The sequence below is a fragment of the Schistocerca nitens genome, chromosome 4 (assembly GCF_023898315.1).
Source record: "Schistocerca nitens isolate TAMUIC-IGC-003100 chromosome 4, iqSchNite1.1, whole genome shotgun sequence".
NCBI lineage: Eukaryota > Metazoa > Arthropoda > Insecta > Orthoptera > Acrididae > Schistocerca > Schistocerca nitens.
In genome coordinates, this window is record NC_064617.1 from 82,485,503 (window position 1) to 82,498,593 (window position 13,091).

The following is a 13,091-nucleotide window of genomic DNA, read 5'->3' on the forward strand; positions in this document are numbered from 1 at the left end:
TCTGTATTAACGTTGGACCATGCCTCTTAAGGCAGTTTGTAGTTTCAGTGTGTTCCGAAGAAGGCGTGGTTATCCGCGCCGAAACCTAGGTCAACATTCGGTTTCTATTTGCAATCGAGGCGGATACTTTATAATCATTAAATTATTCACGATTGCTGACGCGCTGCAATGTTAAAAGTTCTAGAAAAAGAAGTTTGAAATTCAATTTGTACCTCTATCTTCATCTGTCCCAATCATATTTGAACGTTAAAGGTTAAGCCTGAGTTCCTTTCTTAAGAGACCGTGGCGCCAAGATGTAGTCACAGCATACTGACTTTTTACCACTGAGAATTAGTCGTTTTTGAAGGCCGAAATGCCACAGTATTTAATTATCCATCTTGAGAAACCGAGGAGCTTTAATACGGTGATGATAATTGTTTGTTGCCAATTAGTAGTTCTGTTAGAAAAGGATATACTTATTGTCATGGTTATTCTGCAAACTGTGCGGCTGGTTCCGGCGGAGGTTCGAGTCCTTCCTCGGGCGTGTGTGTGTGTGTGTGTGTGTGTGTGTGTCCTTAGGATAATTTAGGTTAAGTAGTGTGTAAGCTTAGGGACTGATGAGCTTAGCAGTTAAGTCCCATAAGATTTCACACACATTTGAACATTTTTTATTATGCAAATATTATTTCCGTATCTCTAATGCACACGTCTAATATTAAACTTCCTGGAAGATTAAAACTGTGTGCTGGACCGAGAATCGAACTCGGGACCTTTGCCTTTCGCGGGCAAGTGCTCTACCAACTGAGCTACCCAAGCATGACTCACGCCCCGTCCTCACAGCTTTACTTCTGCCAGTACCTAGTCTCCTACCTTCCAAACTTTACAGAAGCTCTCCTGTGAACCTTGCAGAACTAGCACTCCTGCTAGTGCTAGTCCTGCAAGGTTCACAGGAGAGCTTCTGTAAAGTTTGGAAGGTAGGAGACTAGGTACTGGCAGAAGTAAAGCTGTGAGGACGGGGCGTCTACGTCTACATCTACATCTAAATCTACATGACTACTCTGCAATTCACATTTAAGTGCTTGGCAGAGGGTTCGTCGAACCACAATCATACATCTCTCGACCATTCCACTCCCGAACAGCGCGCGGGAAAAACGAACACCTAAACCTTTCTGTTCGAGCTGTGATTTCTCTTATTTTATTTTGATGATCATTCCTACCTATGTACGTTGTGCTCAACAAAATATTTTCGCATTCGGAAGAGAAAGTTGGTGACTGAAATTTCGTAAATATATCTCGCCGCCACGAAAAACGTCTTTGCTGTAATGACTTCCATCCCAATTCGCGTATCATATCTGCCACACTCTATCCCCTACTACGTGATAATATAAAACGAGCTGCCCTTTTTTGCACCCTTTTCGATGTCCTCCGTCAATCCACCTGGTAAGGATCCCACACCGCGCAGCAATATTCCAACAGAGGACGAACGAGTGTAGTGTAAGCCGTCTCTTTAGTGGACTTGTTGCATCTTCTAAGTGTCCTGCCAATGAAACGCAACCTTTGGCTCGCCTTCCCCACAATATTATCTATGTGGTCTTTCCAACTGAAGTTGTTCGTAATTTTAACACCCAGGTACTTAGTTGAATTGACAGCCTTGAGAATTGTACTATTTATCGAGTAATCGAATTCCAATGGATTTCTTTTGGAACTCATGTGGATCACCTCACACTTTTCGTTATTTAGCGTCAACTGCCACCTGCCACACCATACAGCAATCTTTTCTAAATCGCTTTGCAACTGATACTGGTCTTCGGATGACCTTACTAGACGGTAAATTACAGCATCATCTGCGAACAACCTAAGAGAACTGCTCAGATTGTCACCCAGGTCATTTATATAGATCAGGAACAGCAGAGGTCCCAGGACGCTTCCCTGGGGAGTGAGTCGTGCTTGGGTAGCTCAGTTGGTAGAGCACTTGCCCGAGAAAGGCAAAGGTCCCGAGTTCGAGTCTCGGTCCGGTGCACAGTTTTAATCTGCCAGGAAGTTTCATATCAGCGCACACTCCGCTGCAGAGTGAAAATCTCATTCTACGTCTAATATTGTTTGATGGCAGTGCAATCGGCAGGACCGATATTGGGCACAAGAGAAGGCACGACAGGACATTTGATCGTGAAGGCAGCTGTCCTGAGCGAACAAGACGACCTTGACGCACTGGAGTTGGGCGAGATCCACATGTCACGCAGAGCAGTTTGTGCTGAGGAGGCGCCGTCTCCCTCAGACCAGCCGGGCCTGCACTCAAGGGTTGTCACGTGGTCGCCAGCGGCTGCTGCCTCCGCAGGCCAGTGCAGCGAGGATCGCCTACACGACTGGCTTTCTGCTTCTACGGCCGGGCCAACCATAGCCATTGGCTCAAATGGCCCTGAGCACTATGGGACTTTACATCTGAGGTCATCAGTCCCCTAGAACTGAGAACTACTTAAACCTAACTAACCTAAGGACATCACATACATCCACGCCAGAGGCAGGATTCGAACCTCCGACCGTAGCGGTCGCGCGGTTCCAGACTGTAGCGCCAAGAACCGCTCGGCCACCCTGGCCGGCCCATAGCCATCCACTGAGGGCGCAGCACATTGGGTGAGAATCACGAGAAGCTCAGAGTTAACAAGTGTCCTTTAATAAGTTGGCTGAAATATTGTTGGAAGTATTGAATCGAGTTCTTACAAGCGGCCAGCTGTTTCTTCTTAACGTTGAATTCCAGGTCCAACGCGGCATTCGTTTGTAAGCCGCGCGCCGAACTAGAAAAGTACTGCGTCTTTCGGGTGTAATATTTTTGTTCAGCGAAATAAGCCCGACTTAAAAATATGAGGCTATTCCAGAAGGTAATACATAACTATGAACTCTTATTTCTATAATTAACCATTAATTAACAATAGTAAAACGCAAGAGAAAAAAAAGACGTAAGTTTTAGATTCTACGGAATTTCGCTTTCTTTTTCATTCAGTCCATAAGTATGTGCTATTATCTTCGTGAAACAGCCTTAAAATACAGCTACTAACCGCAAATCCGGCTTTGAGCCATTTTTAAGCGACAGTGCAAAATGCCGTCCTTTACACTGAGAAAACAGAAATTAACGTCGAAAACTTTCGAGCCTATACCACTGAAAAAGCCAGGCATTATGTCAAAGAGTATACATGGTGCAACATGCCAACAAGAGTCCATGGACCGCACGTAATTGCTTCTACGCTTTTACCAATAGGTCAGCTCCTGGAAGACGCGCAGGAATCAACAAACAAGTTATTAAGACGATATCGCGCAAACTTTGCCCGAAAGTCTTCTCACGTGAAAAACTGGAGGCTGTGTGAGACTTCTGGCAGCAACTGATCCCTATATTTCTATTTCCTGGAAACCATCTCTGAGGAAAGTGAAAACTGCTTATAATCCTCTGCAGTAAGCACCAAGAAATCAAATGATTAAGTGGATTCAAATGCCGGTGAGATAGAAGATAAAGACGAGTTATAAAACTTTCAATTTTTGTTACTAATATATATATTTTCTGAAATAAGGACAGTAATAGAGGCACTTTTGTAATAAAGTTTATCTTAAAAATTGTAAATGTTCACCGAAAACATTTTTTGTGCACCTCATTCATTTTTTTCCAGATTCCTTTCGCAATGTTGCATCCAACACTTTGGATTTTTCAATTTTTACTTTTAATCGTTATCAGAAGGGTCATACACCCCATCACACCCATTTTGGCCATATTGGAGCAGTTCCGAAATATTCGTCAGTTTTTCAGGGTTCTGCCCCACTGTGCACAAGAGAATTCGGTCTGCTTATCTGGCTTAGAACTACCTTGCTGACGCCGACGGTCTGGTCGTCAGTACCACGTCCACAACGCTAACTATCAGGGAGGCTGTCAGTTGACCTGTGTCACTAGTGATCATGTGTATGGCGACTGCACGAAGAAATGCTTATCACTTGTTGTTGGATGGCCCACACAACTTTTTCTATACCTATGAACAATACTCACCTGGCACTTGCTTTGAAATTTTTCCTCGATACACAGTTAAACCATAAGAAAAGTTATAGATATGATAAAGCAGCTGGGGCATATACACTGAAGCGCCAAAGAAACTGGTATAGACATGAGTATTCAAATACAGAAATGTGAACAGGGAGAATACGGCGCTGCGATCGGCAACACCTATATAAGACAAGTGAATGGCGCAATATGGCGTTGAGAGCGGCCTCAGCTAGCGAGGCGAGCGCATCGCTGCCGTTGCGCGCTACGCTTACTCGGCCGTTGAGAGCTCGTGAAGAGGTTTCTGTGCTGTGGGCGCCGCGGAGAGCAAATTGTCGTTGTCGTGTTCCGCGCCTCGCAGCATGGGAAAGAAGGGTGCGCAGAGGAAACCTGCCGCTACGAAGAGTCCTTCGGTTGTGCAAATCACTGAGTCTGCCGACCGTGCAAGGAACTCCCGAGAAGACGAGTCGCGGCCTGTCCCCCCTTTGTACGTCAAGTGCAAAGGCGGGTGGACAGCGCTGTTCGACACCATGACGAACTGCGCTCGGAACGAGGTGGTCTACGAGTCTGTCGACACAGACTCGCTGATCTGCGTTCGAGCTGCAAACGTGGCCGACCACAGGGCGGTCGAGGTCGCAGTGGCCGACCACATCGTCGACGCGCCGCCGGCGCGTGAGAAGGCACCTTCCGTAGGAAGGATGAAGACGACCGAGGCACTCCTCAAGGGGTTACCTCGGTGCTGTGATGAGGCAGCGGTCCGGGAAGGACTGCTGCGAGCCGGGTACGGTAAGGCAACCGCAAGGTTGCACAACCGGACCAACAGGAAGAGGGCGCCGCTCTATGCCGTGACCGTGCAAACGGTCGACGGCGGGAGCGACATCTTCGACTTGCGGAAGTTGCTGGGCTTCCCGGTTACGACAGAGGCTCTCCCGACCGCCACGGACCCTCAGCCCCAGTGCTTCTGGTGCCAGGGCGAGGGCCATGTTGCGAAGTATTGCCGCAACGCGGCGCGGTGCGTCAAGTGCTCCGGCGAGCACGACAGCCGCGCCTGCGACCGCGGCAGCAACGTTCTGCCGACTTGTGTCCGCTGTGGCGGCCCGCACGTCGCCAGTTGGCGCGGTTGCGCGGCTTTCTCAAGCCGCAACCGTGCCGAGGGCGGCGAGGCGGCCGCAGCCGCACCGACGCAGCGGAAGAAGCGAAGACGACGTCGGAAACGGCGTAGGGCGCAGAACAGCCCGGCGCAGCTGAGGGACGGCGCAGTAGCAGCTCCACCTGCCAGGGGCGGGGACGACCGCTCGGAAACGGGCAGCCAGGACGCAGCTCGCGCTCCCGAGAAGAAATGTGACCTCGAACTCGGCACCGCCGTGGAGGAGGCCACTGCAGCCCTCAAAGCAGCCATAGCGGCAGAGAGGGCTGCCTTCGCAGCCGCCGTGGCTGCAGAGAAGGAAGAGGCCTCGAGGCAACTGCGAGCAGTCTTTGCCCGAGGCCTCAGCGCAGTAGTACCTGCGAACGCTCCTGCGACCTCGCAGAAGGACGTTCGCGCGCCTCTCCCAGCGGCTGCCCCAGCAGCACCGCAGGTGAAAGGTGCAAAGAAGAAAACCGCTACCCCAGCGGAACCGGTGGCAACGCCGACTGCTGCGGGAGCGGCCCCGCAAGGGATCGAGAAGCCAAAAGGGCAGCCTTCATCGCACAAGCGCGAGCGAACGGTAATACTTCCTCTGACGCTGAATTGGCGCAGCTCTCTGAACAAGCGGAGCTCATAGAAGCTACAATACGGAAGGGCTGCGGCGTCCAGTAGAGGAGGATGCTGAACGGTAGCCGATCGCCGCCGTTCTGCACCAGCCTGATGAAGCTGCACCAAGTCACTGACGACAAGGCGCAGCAGAGGGCCTAACAGCAACGCATGCGTTGCCGCGCCGAACTCTTATGTTACAGGGAGGAAGCCACTGCGGCCGGCCCAGGAGACTACGAGCGAGCCCAGCCGCAGCACCCGGACTGACCCAGCTAACGACCACGCAGCACATAGGCAACGATGCACGATACCTCACGCTAACCCTACCTCACCTTGCATGCTCTGTCGCAGCTAGCAAGCCGCTACTGCCCTTACTACCCGTCCTACTGTCGCAGAGGTTTTTTTCCCTTGCCGCTGGCCTTGGCACTTTTTGTTTCCTTTGCCCTTACAACCGCTACCCTTCAATCGTTTTCGACCACTTCTATCTCCTGATGGACCATGTTAATGAGTAATCTTACCCAGACGCATGGATAACATCACAGCCCGCATCCTGTGACGCCTGATTCAAAAACTAACATGTTTACGGAGATGGCAGTAGAACTTTTGGTTTGGTCACCACGTTGGTGTGGGCGTGGAGGGGCCCCATCCTATGCATGCTGGCGAAGTCGTTAGATCGGTTACCGCTGCTACAGTGGCAGGTTATCAAGATGGGAGTTTGACCGTGCTATTATAGCTTGCGCACGGGCGGTGGGACACAGCATCTCCGAGGTAGCAATGAAGACGGCGTTTTCCCGTACCTCCATTTCACGAGTATGCCTTGGATATCAGGAATCCGGTAAAACATGAAATCTACGACATCGTTGTGGCCGGAAATGATGCTACAAGAGCGGGACGAATGACGACTGGAGAGAATTGTTCAACGCGACAGATGCGTAACCATTTCGCAAACTGCTGCAGATTTCAGTGCTGGGCCATCAAGTGTCAGTGTGCGAACCATTCAATTAAACATTATCAATATGGGCTTCCGGAGCCAAAAGCCCTCGCGTGTACCCTCGATGACTGCACGAGACAAACCTTTACACCTCGCCAGGGCCCGTCAGCACTGACATTGGACTGCTGATGACTGGAAACATGTTGCCTGGTCGGACGAGCCTCGTTTCAAATTGTATTGAGCGGACTGATGTGTACGAATATGCAGACAACCTCATGTATCCATTGGCCCTAAATGTAAGTAGGGGACAATTCAAGCTGGTAGACGCTCTGTAATGGTGTGAGGCATGTGCAGCTGGAGTGATGTGGGACCCATGATACGTCTAGATACGACTCGGGCAGGTGACACGTATGTAAGCATCCTTTCTGATCACCTGCATCCATTCATGTCCACTGTGCATTCCGACGGACTAGGGCAATTCCAGCAGGAGAATGGGACACCCGACACGACCAGAATTGCTACAGAGTGACTCCAAGAACTCTCTTCTGAATTTAAACACTTCTGCTGGCCACCAAACTCCCCAGACACGAACATTATTGAGCATATCTGGGATTCCTTGCAACGTTCTGTTCGAGATCTTCACCATCTCGTACTCTTACGGATTTATGGACAGCTCTGCAGGATTCACGGTGTCAATTCCCTCCAGCAGTACTTCAGGTATTAGTAGAGTCCATGCCACGTCGTGTTGCGGCACTTCTGCGTGCTCGCGGGGGGGGGGGGGGGGGGGCCCTACACGGTATTATGCAGGTATACCAGTTTCTTTGGCTCTTCAGTGTATTTCAATAATTGCGGCGGAAGGGATGGAAAGCAAACTGGACTGGGAAAGAGATAGGAAGGAAACAATGACATCTAGCTGTACAGGGCACTGCAGCAATACAACGGCGAGAGTTGAAAAATTGTGCCTGATCGGGGCTCGAACCTGGATGTCCACATTCTAGAACGGTTGTCTCAACAGCCTCGGCCATCCAGACACGACTCCGTCAGACCCAAATTCCCCATTGCTGCACTGCAATGGCCCCGTCCATTAACCTCCTCTCAGATTTCTGATTCTCGTAGGAGTTCGGACTTTGGTTGTTCATCCACATTGAAACTTTTTTATCAAACAGCCGTCGTGCCCATACAGATAAAGAAATATGTAGTGTCTGTTCTGTCGGACATGTCCAAATTGCATTCATTTAGACGCAAGTAATAATGCAGATAAAATGTGAAGGATAACAGTGTAGTTTATTCTACAATTTAACTGCGTGACTACAATATACGCTACTGGCCATTAAAATTGCTACATCACGAAGATGACGTGCTACAGACGCGAAATTTAACCAACAGGAAGAAGATACTGTGATATGCAAATGATTAGCTTTTAAGAGAATTCACACAAGGTTGGCAACGGTGGCGACACCTACAACTTGCTGACATGAGGAAAGTTTTCAACCGATTTCTCATACACAAACAGTAGTTCACCTGCGTTACCTGGTGAAACGTTGTTGTGATGCCTCGTGCAAGGAGGAGAAATGCGTACCATCACCTTTCCGACTTTGATAAAGGTCGGATTCTAGCCTATCGCGATTGCAGTTTATCGTATCGCGACATTGCTACTCGCGTTGGTCGAAATCCAATGACTGTTAGCAGAATATGGAATAGGTGGGTTCAGGAGGGTAATACGGAATGCCGTGCTGGATCCCAACGGCCTCGTATCACTAGCAGTCCAGATGACAGGCATCTTATCCGCATGGCTGTAACGGATCGTGCAGCAACGTCTCGATCCCTGAGTCAACAGATGGGGACGTTTGCAAGACAACAACCATTTGCACGAACACTTCGACTACGTTTGCAGCAGCATGGACTATCAGCTCGGAGACCGTGGCTGCGGTTACCCTTGACGCTGCATCACAGACAGGAGCCCCTGCGATGGTGTACTCAACGACTAACCTGGGTGCACGAATGGCAAAAAGGTCATTTTTTTCGGATGAATACAGCATCATGATGGTCGCATCCGTGTTTGGCGACATCGCGATGAACGCACATTGGAGGCGTGTATTCGTCATCGCCATACTGGCATATCACCCGGCTTGATGCTATGGGGTGCCATTGGTTACACGTCTCGGTCACCTCTTGTTCGCATTGACGGCACATTGATCAGTGGACGTTACATTTCAGATGTGTTATGACCCGTGGCTCTACCCTTCATTCGATCCCTGCGAAACCCTACATTTCAGCAGGATAATCCACGACCGCATGTTGCAGGTCTTGTACGGGCCTTTCAGGATACAGAAAATGTTAGACTGCTGCCCTGGCCAGCACATTCTCCAGACCTCTCACCAATTGAAAACGTTTGGTCAATGGTGGCCGAGCAACTGGCTCGTAACAATACCCCAGTCACTACTCTTGATGAACTGTGGTATCGTGTTGAAGATGCATGGGCAGCTGTACCTGTACACGCATCCAAGCTCTGTTTGAATCAATGCCCAGGCGTATCAAGGCCGTTATTAGGGCCAGAGGTGGTTGTTCTGGGTACTGATTTCTCAGGATCTATGCACTGAATTTGCGTGAAAATGTAATCACATGTCAGTTCTAGTATAATATATTTGTCCAATGAATACCCGTTTATCATCTGCATTTCTTCTTGGTACAGCAATTTTAATGGCCATTATTGTAGGAATGACACAGGAAAAATTAACAGACGCTGCTATAATGCACCGAGAAATAATTACCGCTTTTGTATACGAGAGGAACTGAGACTTAATAAGTTGCGAAACAAGTACTAGCTTGGCCACCGATGTAACACTATGGTATTAAAACACGCAAAGGAACTACAAAAAACATTATTCATCACATACAGCCCAGGTGACAATATCTGGTACTGCATCTAATTGCTTCTCACACTGTGTACATATGAAATCTCGCAAACTAAAAAGTAGTATATAACAAGACAACCTACCACATGAATCGCTTGTGAAAATATAATCAAATGACTGCTTTGTTATCATTGCTCTCTTGCTATTAAAGCAAGCAGATGAAGAACCCAGAATAAATTTCAGAACAGGCATCGTAGGCAAAATAATTGCACAATGTGTACCTACAACTATTAGAGCAAACGAAGAACATACCTACCGCAGAAGAAGTTGACAATGTTTTGTATCTCGACTTTCGCTGTGAAATGTGCCTTCAAGTTAGCGTAAATTACATCAAAGAAAAAATTTTCTAGTCATGCAACATTTAAAAAACGCGAGTGATTCAGAAGTTTTGCATACACATTTTGCCACATCATGAATGCACATACAACAGCAATGGGACTGATTCTCGTTGTAATTATAAACATCTTAAAGAAATGCATTCCCTTTGTCCCATCGCTGGATGTTCAGGCCAATGCGTTGTGGATGACCTCAGTCACTGTTTGGTTGGGTTGTTTTTGGGGAAGGAGACCAGACAGCGAAGTCATCGGTCTCATCGAATTAGGGAAGGACGGGGAAGGAAGTCGGCCGTGCCCTTTGAAAGGAACCATCCCGGCATTTGCCTGGAGCGATTTAGGGAAATCACGGAAAACCTAAATCAGGATGGCCGGACGCGGGATTGGAACCGTCGTCCTCCCGAATGCGGGTCCAGTGTTTAACCACTGCGCCACCTCGCTCGGTTCAGTCACTGTTCATTGACTTTTTGCCAGTGAAAAATTCAGTACAATTCCAACACTGCAGAAGTGGGACAAAAGGAAGAAAATTAAATTATTGGACCTTATCTTCACAAAGGCGAGTCCTTTCTTTGACGCAAGATACAAAATGTTCAACGAAAGAGCCAAATGAAGCTCAGATTGTTTCGTCATTGAACAATGGCGATTGCAAGCCTGTTGAAATCGGCATCCTGTGACATAACAACTTACAGTTTTGATTAGTTGAGAATACATACAAATGTGTGCTTCAAATATGGACAGTAAATAAAATACCTCTACACAATTAAGTAATTGACCAAATAATGTTTTTAGATGAGTGACCTAACAATATTGAACCAAGATAGAGAATCAAGTGACAGAAGAGGAACTGGTAACTCGACATTAAGAGAAAAAGTATTTATTGCACAAAAGCGTTTAATCAGAATAAAAGCTGGAGTCCACCCGAGATCACCTTGCAGACAAGGAACTCAGGATATTCACAGTACCTTCGCCACACATACGAGGTGTGGCTAGAAAAAAACCGGACTAGTACTGGTGAAACAATAAAACGAATGCAATAAGGCTGAAAGTCATGTGGCCTGTCACGTGACTCTCGCTCCGCCTACTGCTCGAGTTTCATCTGCCTCCTGCACTCAGTCTGCCCGTGGCGTCTGTTTTAAGTAGTTGACGTTTTGTCTGTGCGTCGGAAAATGTTGAGTGTACAGAAAGAACAGCGTGTTAACATCAAATTTTGTTTCAAACTAGGAAAATCTGCAAGTGAAACGTTTGTAATGTTACAACAAGTGTACGGCGATGATTGTTTATCGCGAACACAAGTGTTTGAGTGGTTTAAACGATTTAAAGATGGCCGCGAAGACACCAGTGATGACACTCGCACTGGCAGACCATTGTCAGCAAAAACTGATGCAAACATTGAAAAAATCGGTAAACTTGTTCGACAAGATCGCCGTTTAACAATCAGAGCAGTGTCTGAGTTAACAGGAGTTGACAAGGAAAGTGTCGAACAAGTTTACCGATTTTTTCAATGTTTGCATCAGTTTTTGCTGACAATGGTCTGCCAGTGCGAGTGTCATCACTGGTGTCTTCGCGGCCATCTTTAAATCGTTTAAACCACTCAAACACTTGTGTTCGCGATAAACAATCATCGCCGTACACTTGTTGTAACATTACAAACGTTTCACTTGCAGATTTTCCTAGTTTGAAACAAAATTTGATGTTAACACGCTGTTCTTTCTGTACACTCAACATTTTCCGACGCACAGACAAAACGTCAACTACTTAAAACAGACGCCACGGGCAGACTGAGTGCAGGAGGCAGATGAAGCTCGAGCAGTAGGCGGAGCGAGAGTCACGTGACAGGCCACGCGACTTTCAGCCTTATTGCATTCGTTTTATTGTTTCACCAGTCCTAGTCCGGTTTTTTTTTAGCCACACCTCGTATATTCACTTATGAAATTTGTTATTAATAACTCATCCCATTTCAAAAATAATAGCGAAATGCATGGCCACAACAATAGAAGAGAGGATGATCTTCACTATTCTGGGTTAAATCTGACTTTGGCGCAGAAAAGGGTGAATTATGCTGCCATAAAAATCTGCAGTCATTTGCCAAATAGCATTAAGAATCTGACGAATATCAACCAACATTTAAAAACAAATTAAAGGAACTTCTGAATGACAACTCCTACTCAATAGACTGATTTTTAGATATGAAATAGTAACGGAAAAAAATATTGTGTATTGGAAACTTTGTTAAACTGACACGTCCCACATCACTACGAAATGGCGTATTCATTATCTATGGAACAAGTTAATGTAATATAGCCAATCAGAAATAATAGGACGTTTGGGACGCCTCTGGTGGCGGAAATGTCAAACCTTATAAGAAAAAAAAACGTATGTGGTGCCTCTTCCGGAATAACCGTAAACTTTATTAGGTTGTGGCAGTTCCAGCAACGCTGGTGACGGAAGATGCACACTTACGAAACAAAAGATTTACGATTTCCCTCCAGTGTAATATTTTGGTTTTAAACAGATCCTCCATCAGATGTATGGACTAATTATATTCCAAACGGAATGGCTTTTATATTGCGCGGAATTAATAAAATTAGGAAGCACTTTCGACATAATTCTAATAGTGTCTTCATTATATGTATCTTACGGTGGTAATTAGCAATAAAAACTATGTTAGCGAAGATAAGGGTATCGGTGGTATTATGTATTATTTGTTGGTTATCTTTCAGATGCTGGAAAGTCTGAGATGGTACTAAATATTAATCTTAAAAAATACCGGTAGGCCTAACTGTAAAACGCTACTGGATTAAGATTATCAAAAATATCGCGATAAACAGACGCAGTCAATTCTGATCTACAAATATCTAGGAATGTGCTACAACTCTTTACATTTCGCTTCCATAGGGACAGTGAGGAAGATATTGATCACAGCCCACAGAGGGATTTATAAATCACTCTTTCGACGACCAGAACGTGAATGGAACTGAAAGAAGCCCTACTAATTGGTGCTATGGAAAGCGCCCTTTAGAAAGCAGTTCAAAGTGATTTGTGAAGTATAGATGTAAATGCAGATTTACGACCCTATGGTTACCCCAGTGACTGGTAAAATATCATGAAATTTTTAACATATGTGTGAGTGTAAGAAATCTGTCTGTGGTGAAGGACTGTTTTGTTTAGTTTCAGGGCGCAAAAA

The 13,091-nt window shown here is 46.8% G+C and overlaps 1 non-coding gene across 1 annotated transcript; it reads left to right on the forward strand.

Moving 5' to 3' along the window:
* The first annotated feature begins 1,924 nt into the window (after positions 1-1,924).
* Positions 1,925-1,999, forward strand: Trnas-aga (transfer RNA serine (anticodon AGA)). The gene has a single exon. It is a non-coding gene; the product is annotated as a tRNA-Ser (tRNA).
* Positions 2,000-13,091: the final 11,092 nt, after the last annotated feature.